Raw genomic sequence first — 8745 nt, 5'->3', positions numbered from 1 at the left:
TAGCTTTCCAAGAAAATTTCTTCAACAGTGCCGAACAAATATTAATCATCATCTATAAAATAATCATGTAGTTCCCTTAAATATCAATTGAACATGTATTTAATTATTTAAGCATAAACTTCTCAAATAACCTATTTTAATTTCTCAAAACCTGGAATTCTCATAACCTCAAAATCTATCACCACTTTCTAAAATCATCAATGTCCCTTTAATAACTTCGACTGAAACATTAAAAAATCTAACTTATTTACTATCAAAGTGAAACTATAAAAATCTAATACTTGATAATATAATTACAAAAAAAATTTGAGTCCAAATACTCATATTTATAACAGTGAAACTTTAACTTGATAAAAAAAATCTCAGCCCAATAAAATTACTAAAACAGTTTATTAAACAAAATAAAATCAAGTCAAATAAAAATAAATACGCAAATCTATTAAAATGATGTATATCTAATTAATGTCAAGTCCAGCCCACTAAAAAAAATAGCTCACTAGATTTAAACACCCACCAGTTAAAACTAAGCTCATTCGTATAAGTCGTGTAGCCCATTAAAGCAAAACCTTTCCAAAGATTTAAAGCATGATTTAAATAAAAAGGGGTAGAAAGGTAAAAACCAACACACTCTCCATCCCACTAGGTTAACTGATATATAACATATGTTTTCCTTTTTAAGCAAACTAACAACAGAACAGAGGTGAGCTAAGGTGTGAGCGGCAGCAACAACACTTACAGAGAGATGGAGCCATGATGGTAGCGAGCTGGCGGATGCAGTGGACAAGGGTTGTCCCGGAGGCGTACTGAACGGGAGAAAGCGATGAGCAAGAGAGACAATGGTATAGGGGCACCGTGAGGGAGACGGAGAGTGAGGGAAAGAAAGAACACAAGAAGGAAACAAAGGCTTACAGTAGTGATTGTGATTGACCTGGAAGTGCCTCGTAGCTAAGCTATGGTGCACAATGGTAAAAGGATGGGAAGTTTCGGTCATTGGCTGTGGGGGTGCGACACTTGGCTCTGTTTTGGGTGCAGGAAAACAGGGGAGTTAGTGGGTGGTTCTTCGGAAGTGTGGAGGTGGCGGTTTCAAGATGTGAGATTTTTCTATTTTCGGAGAAGCAGAATAAAGTGTTTCCATTGGTGGTTTTTCAGTGGCTGGCGTCGATTATGCTTGGTTCAGGTGACGACGGTTTCGTCTGAGCTGGGTAGTAAAGCCCCGACCCCGAAGGTCTGGAGAGTTGACTCAAAACACCTGATAATCAACTCCAACATTGCTAATACACTTCCAAAAGTTCCAAATCCAAAGTAAACACTTCAAATTTAATTAGCCACACATATTCGTATATAAAAGCCTCCATACAGTAACCCCCAAAATTACCAACTCCTCTACATATCACTTAAACTCACATTTCAACAATACAATTATAAAAAATCACCAATACTCATTGAAAGTTTTCTATTCTTAATCTACTATTCTTAAGTCATCTCACCCAATTGTTCATAGTCCTGATCTTCAGCTGAAATATCAAAAAATCATCTGAAAATATTGGAGATAAGAAGGGGTGGTTATCAACAACTCAATAAGCAGAGAACATATACTAGTATGTAAATATGAGCCTTTTCAGAAAGTTCAGTATGTAGAAACAAAACATTTTATTTTTATATGCAGATATCAGAAAACGTGTTATCAGAACATTTTTATTAATGTCTACACTATTGCTCATGTCAAATATTGCTCATGTCTACACTATTAATGTCAAAACATTTCTTTTATCTTTCATACATATCTCATGAGTGAATTCAAAACATATACTAAGGTTGTTTTTCACATTTTCTTTTTAAAACAACATGTACATCTTTTTAGAAACCAACCTCAGTTTATTTCTTTTTATGCAAATCTAGCATAGGAACTCCGCATACATGGACTTCCTAGCTTTTTAAACATTTCCTAAAAAAAATGTCAAGTCGACTAGAAATCGTCACCTATAAAAGTAATGACGTAATTTCTGTAAGTTTCCAATCAATTATGTATTTCGATATTTAAGCTTAAACTTCTAAAATAACCTATTTTAATTCCTCAAAACTTAAAACCCTCATAATCCCAAAATATATCATCACTTTCTAAAATTATCAATATCCACCATAACCAACGTCAACCTCAAGACACCAATATTTAAACCTGAAATAGCCAACAAATCTCACATCATAAACCAATCACACGAACAACTCTATCATCCAATCCAACAGACCCCCTTACTCCTCGGACTCAGTCCGGCACAACCAACCAATTCCCAATAAATATGAGTTATCGCGAAAATATATTGAAATCTCGAAAGTTCTTTGAAAAAAATACTTACAATACTATAATATAATTTTTGAAAGATCACAGAGGTGCTAGATGCGGCAACGCAGCAACAAAACATTGTCAAATGCACTGTGGCCATGGGTCTCAAAAACCCATTTTTGAACGGGGACAAACCAAGACACGAGATTGATAGGGTAGGGCTTAGGGGTGTCGGTGAAGCTAGTGGTGGTGGTGGTTGGTCGTGGGTGGCGGCGTAAAGGGTGTTTGAAGTGCAAAAATACCCAAAACGAAAATGGAGTTGGATATGCTTCACCGGTGACGGATCGGAGCTGGGGTTGGGTGCATTGGGTTGCTAGGAGGTCGAGGATGAAGTGGTGAAGAAATGGTGGCCGGAGGTGGCGCGACGGAGGCGCAAGGAATGCCGCGGCTTGGTTTTGCTCGTGGGAGCAAATGGTGGCACCGTAGGAGCTGAGATTGGAGGTGAAGTGTTGCCGGAAGGTGGGGAACAAGGTGGGCTGGGCGAAGTCGGTCACCGGCGGCTCACGGCGGCGGGCTGGGTGGAAGAGAAGCGACGCACCGGAGAGAAAGGAGAGAGCGTTGCGCGGGAGAGCCAGGGAGAAAAAGAAAAAAAAATGAGGAGAAAAGGAAAAGAGGAAGAAAAGACAAAGAGGAAAAGAAAAAGTGAGGGAAAGAAATGAGGTCCAATCCTCACATCTTGGGTCACAAAAATGATCCAATGGAAACGATTTCAAAACAGCAAGTAAAATAAAATAATTCAATGTAGTGATTAAAATGAAAATAAATAATTAAATCAAACAAGAAGTTAATTTAATTTGAAAAGAAATTTAAATGCATAACAATAATTAATATTAAGGAAACATGTCAAATTTAATTTTCACAAATTAAAAATCATAAAAATAAACCCGCTAAAATCTGAAAATTTAAAACAAGAGAATCAATTTTTAAATTAATAACAAATAATCATTCAATTAAAAATACACTAAAATACGGGGTGTTACATGGGTTGTGTCTACTTGAAGGTGGTGAAGTCTGGACAGTTGGTTACGCGTGGTGGACAACCTAGGCTGTGTCTACTGATGGTGAAGTTGCACGGGAGTTGGTTTTTAAGGAAACAATGCACAGAACAACTACCAATTTTTTCTCGAGCTGGGCTCGACTGAGATGCCTAGTGGCTGGGAATGGGTTTGATGAGGAGTTTGGGAGATGGTAGTGATTCACCAAGGAGGGCAGATGCTCTGGGAAGTTTGGTTGGCCGAGGTCATGAAAGGAGCGCAGCGGCAGCTTGGCTTCACCATGCACGAGGGATAAGTGTATCTGTGTGTATATATATGTGTGATGAGAAAACCATAGAGGGATGAGGGAGACGTGTGTGCGGATGAAAACTGAGTTGTGCGTGTGTATGGAGTGGATAAAAATACACTAGAGATGTGTGTGATCATAGATGCCGTGGGCGACAGGAAACTTAGGGGTAAAATATATATATATATATATATATATATATATAGACGGAAAGAAGAAAAAAATAAATAAACATGCAGAAATAAAAAAAAAATATTAACGTGTGAAGAAAATATAAATATAAATAAATAAATAAATAAAAACTTGACTGGGTCTGGGTGTTACAATACCAGTTTGCGAATTGCTTTTTTCATTCTTAAAAATGATGATAGTTAACCCTATTGTGCAATCTTATTTTTCACATTTTACTTAATTTAGCTGCTAATATGCATGTTAAATTTGTCTCTTTCTATCGCAATCTTTTGAACGAAGCTATTAGAGATGGGATTAATTAATCAACATGGAACTAGAGCTTTGATACTCTTTTGTTGAATGCAAATGCAAGGGTTTGGACTTGTTTGGGAAGTAAGAAAAGATGAACATTCTATAAAGAAAAATCAAATGGCTTGTGAATAATAATAATAAAGTGATTTGAATTAAGATGTTCTATTGAGTTTTGAAAAATGAGAGAGAATATGTTGAATAAAAATATTATTTTTTAATTTGTAATTTTAGAAATTTAAATTATTTTTTGTGTTTTATTTGGAAGTTTGAGAAATTTTTAGTAAGTAGGTAATGATTAAATGGAAAAATTAAAAATTTGAAATTGAAAAGTATTTTTGTTTGAGTGATGTTTGGGGGGTGAATGGTAGTGAGATTTTGACAGTAGATGACATATTTTCTATTCCAAATAAGCACTAATTGATATTTCTAAATGAAATTATGAAAAGTTTAGAGAATTTTATGATTCATCTTTATGTCCAAACGTCCACTTATTCTTAAAAATGGGGATAGTTATTTGGCCCTTTTGTGCTATCTTGTTTTTCTCATTTTACATGATTTATCTGCCCATATGCATATTAAATTTGTCTCGTTGTGTGGCAATGTTTTTAGTGAAGCTAATAGAGATGGGACTATTCAACATGGAACTAGAGCCTTGATGGTCTTTTGTTGAGTGCAAATGCAAGGGTTTGAGCGAAGTTTGTTTGGAAAATAAGATGATATGGGAATTCTGTAAATAATAATTAAATGGTCTATGAATAGTAGTGGAATTGCTTGAGTTAAGATGTTCTATTGAGTTTTAAGAAATGAGAGAGAAGAAGTTGAATAAAAATATTATAAAGTTAAAATATTGTTAGAATATGATTTTTTTAATATTACTTTTGTTCTGAAATATGAAGATTTTGTATTATTTTTTGTGTTTTATTTGGGAGTTTGGTAAAATTTTAATGAGTAGGTAATTATTAAATAAAAAAATTTGAAAATTTGAGATTGAAAAATATTTGTGTTTTAAAGATGTTTGGGGAGTGAATAGTAGTGAAATTTTGAGATTAAATGAGATGGTTTGTGTTTCCAAACAAGCCGCGTGAGGTTTGGGAATGAAATTTTGAGAAATTTAAAGAATTTCATGTTTCATCTTTGTTTCCAAACGTCAGGCGGGTTTGTTTGGGAAGTGAAATGAGATAAGAATTTTGTAAATAAAAAACAAATGGCTTGTGAATAATAATAAAGTGATTTGAGTTAAGATATTCTATTGAGTTTTTGAAAATGAGAGAAAAAAATCTGAATAAAAATATTACAAAGTTAAAATATTATTAGAATATAATTTTTTAGTATTATTCATGTTTTGAAAATTTTAAATTTTGTATTATTATTATTATTATTATTATTATTATTATTTTTAAGTTTGGGGAATTTTTGTAAATGTTAGGTAATGATTAGATGAAAAAGTTGAAAATTTGAAATTGAAATGTATTGGTGTTTTTTATGTTTGGGGAGTGAGTAGTTGTGAAATTTTGAGATGAGAGAATATCATTTGTGTTCCCAAACAAGCCACTAGCTAGTTAGTTAGAGAATTTAGAGAATTTCATGTTTCATCTTTGTGTCCAAACGTCCAATAACCATTGTTATCCATTTTGAGCTATCTTATTTTTCTCATTTTACATGATTTATCTCCTCATATATATGCATGTTGAATTTGTCTCTTTGTGTGGAAATATTTCCAATGAAGCTACTAGAGATGGGATTAATCAACATGGAACTAGAGCTTTGGTGCTCTTTTCTTTGAAACAAATGCAAGGGTTTGAGCTGTAATATTATAAACAATTCATCTCATCTCATCTCTTTTGGATAATGAGTTGATCTCATATCATCTAATATTATCTAATCATTACAAATTTTCTAAACTTTTAAACAAAATATAATAAACAATTCAACTTTTTCAAATCTCAAAATAAAAATAATACTAAAAAATTATTTTCTAATAATATTTTATTCAATTTTCAGCTCATCTCAAGTCGACTCAACTCACTATCCAAACACCCCCTTAGTACTTGTTTGAGAAGTGAGATGAGATGAGAATTCTGTGAATAATAGTGGAATGATTTTTGAATAGAAATAATAATGAAGTTGTTTGTGAGTAGTAATGAAATTGTTTGAATTAAAATGTTTTATTGGGTTTTGAGAAACAAGAGAAAGAATAAATAAAAATATTATAAAGTTAAAATATTGTTATAGTATAAGTTTCTAATATTATCATTGTTTTGAAATTTGAAAAAATTGTATTATTTTTTTAGTTTTATTTGGAAATTTAGGAATGTTGTAATGATTAGATGAAAAAGTTAAGAATTTAAAATTAAAAAATATTTGTATTTAAGTGACTTTTTTTTTTTGGGGGGGGGGGGGGGTGGTGGGGAATAGTAGTGAAATTGTGAGATTAGATGAGATATTTTGTATTTCCAAATAATCCAGTAATGTTTTGGAATGAAACGATGAGAAGTTTAGAGAATATCATGTTTCATGTTTGTTTCTAAACGTCCTCTTATTCTTTAAAATGAAGGTAGTTATCCCATTTGTGCTACCTTATTTTTATCATTTTACAGGATTTATCTGCTCATATGCATGTTACATTTGTCTCTTTGAGTGGCGTTCTTTTCAATGAAGCTAATAGAGACATGATTAATCAACATTGAATAAGAGCATTGATGCTCTTTTGTTGAATGCAAATATAAGGGTTTGAGCTGTAAGATTTGACTTGTTTGAGAACTGAGATGAGATGGGAGTTCTGTAAATAATAGTGAAATATTTTATGAATAGTAGTGAAATTATTTGAGTTAAGATGTTTTATTAGATTTTGAAAATTGAAAGATAAAAAGTTAAAATATTGTTAGAATATGTTTTTTAATATTTTTAATTTTTTTTAAATTTGAAAATTTTTATTTTTTTTATTTGAAACTTTGTTAAATTTGTAATGATTAAGTATTTATTAGATGAAAAAGTTGACGATTTAAAATTAAAAAATGTTTGTATTTGAGTGATATTTGGAGAGTAAATAGTAGTAAAATTTTGAGATTAGATAAGATAGTTTATGTCTCCAAGCGAGTCTAGGATGTTTGAAAATGAAATTATAAGAAGTTTAGATAATTTCATGTCTCATCTTTGTGTCCAAACGTCCACTTATTCTTAAAAATGAGGATAGTTAAACCTTTTGTGCTATCTTATCTTCACATGTTATATGATTTATTTGCTCATATACATGTTAAACTTGTCTGTGTCTAAGCTAATAGAGACATGATTAATAAACATGGATTAATATTGTTAGGGTTTAAGCTGTTATAATTAAATGGTCTTGTTTGGGAAGTAAGATAAGATAAAAAAAATAGGAGTGAAATGATTTGTGAATAGTATTGAAATGGTTTGAATTAAAATGTTTTATTGGGTTTTGGAAAATGAGAGAGAAATAATTGTGTTAACGTCGTGTTTCACACAACTTTGAGCCCAGATCCAACAAATCAGGTCTTCTAAAATGGGCTTGCAAGAGATGGAAAATAGTACAACTAAGAGATGGCGGCCTTGGGGCCAGGGAACCTCTGATGCCAAAGTTAGTAAGTAGTTTTGGAAGTTTGTAAATAAGTAAAGGAGTCTAGGGATCAGAGAGATCTTTTTGTACGTGTACCTGACTATTTATACCGTGGGTTCGGGGAAGGGCAAATCATCTTGGTCTCAACAAAGGTCGTGTCTTCCATTCTGTTTATGTTGTTAGAATCTTTTAATGCGGCGTGACTCTGTGACTGCACCATAAATGTGGCGTGTAGCTTGGTAGTAGCATCATTAATGCAGCGTGGTTTCCTGACTTTCCTTTTATAGCTTGTGAGCCATTGATGGTCTGATATCGATGGATCGAGGGCTGTCTGCATTTCTCATTGCACTCTGTACAGGTTTCTATGCTCTGAATGCGGTCGCAAGCTATCAGGTTGACCTGTCTTATCGACCACTTGACTCCCTTTGAGCCAGGTATCGGGCCGAGGCCCAGTGGGCTTTATGAGGTGGAAAAAATTCCCTTACAGTTACCCCATCAATTCCTCTCGGACGATTTCGAGGGGAATTCTTTCTTTATTCCTTAACCCTTTGCTTTACAAGACCACCTGGCCTTCTTTGTTGTGAGCCGAGCAACGGTTCGCCTTACACCCATGTGGCGATATGGTGTCGGTTACATTTTTGCATTGAATGGCGTCTCTTTGGTTTATGTGTTGTGACTTTGTGTTAAGCAGCCATTTATTTCGCACATCGTATCAACATATATACGTGGGATTATGGTACTTTGGGGGGGACACGTGGTGCTACGTGGAGTTATGGTGCCTCAGGAGTTCAAACATCAGCCTCGCCTATATAAGGACCCTTCCTCTCTGTTGGGAGATCCATTATACTCACATTCTGCCTCTGTTTCCTGTATTGTTGCCCCACTGTTTGAGTTCTTCGTTCCTTTGTTTTTCTCCCAAAACTTCTTTGCTTTTCCTTCAATCTCTCATGCCCCTGAAGAAATCTTCATGCCCTACTGGATGGATTGTTTCCTTTGATGGTGCCCAGGCCACTGCTGGGCACTATGGTTCCACCTCGGAAGATTTCTGCAGGTTTTCATGGCGATC

Source organism: Juglans regia, chromosome 6 (assembly GCF_001411555.2).
Source record: "Juglans regia cultivar Chandler chromosome 6, Walnut 2.0, whole genome shotgun sequence".
NCBI lineage: Eukaryota > Viridiplantae > Streptophyta > Magnoliopsida > Fagales > Juglandaceae > Juglans > Juglans regia.
This window is presented reverse-complemented; position numbering follows the sequence as displayed.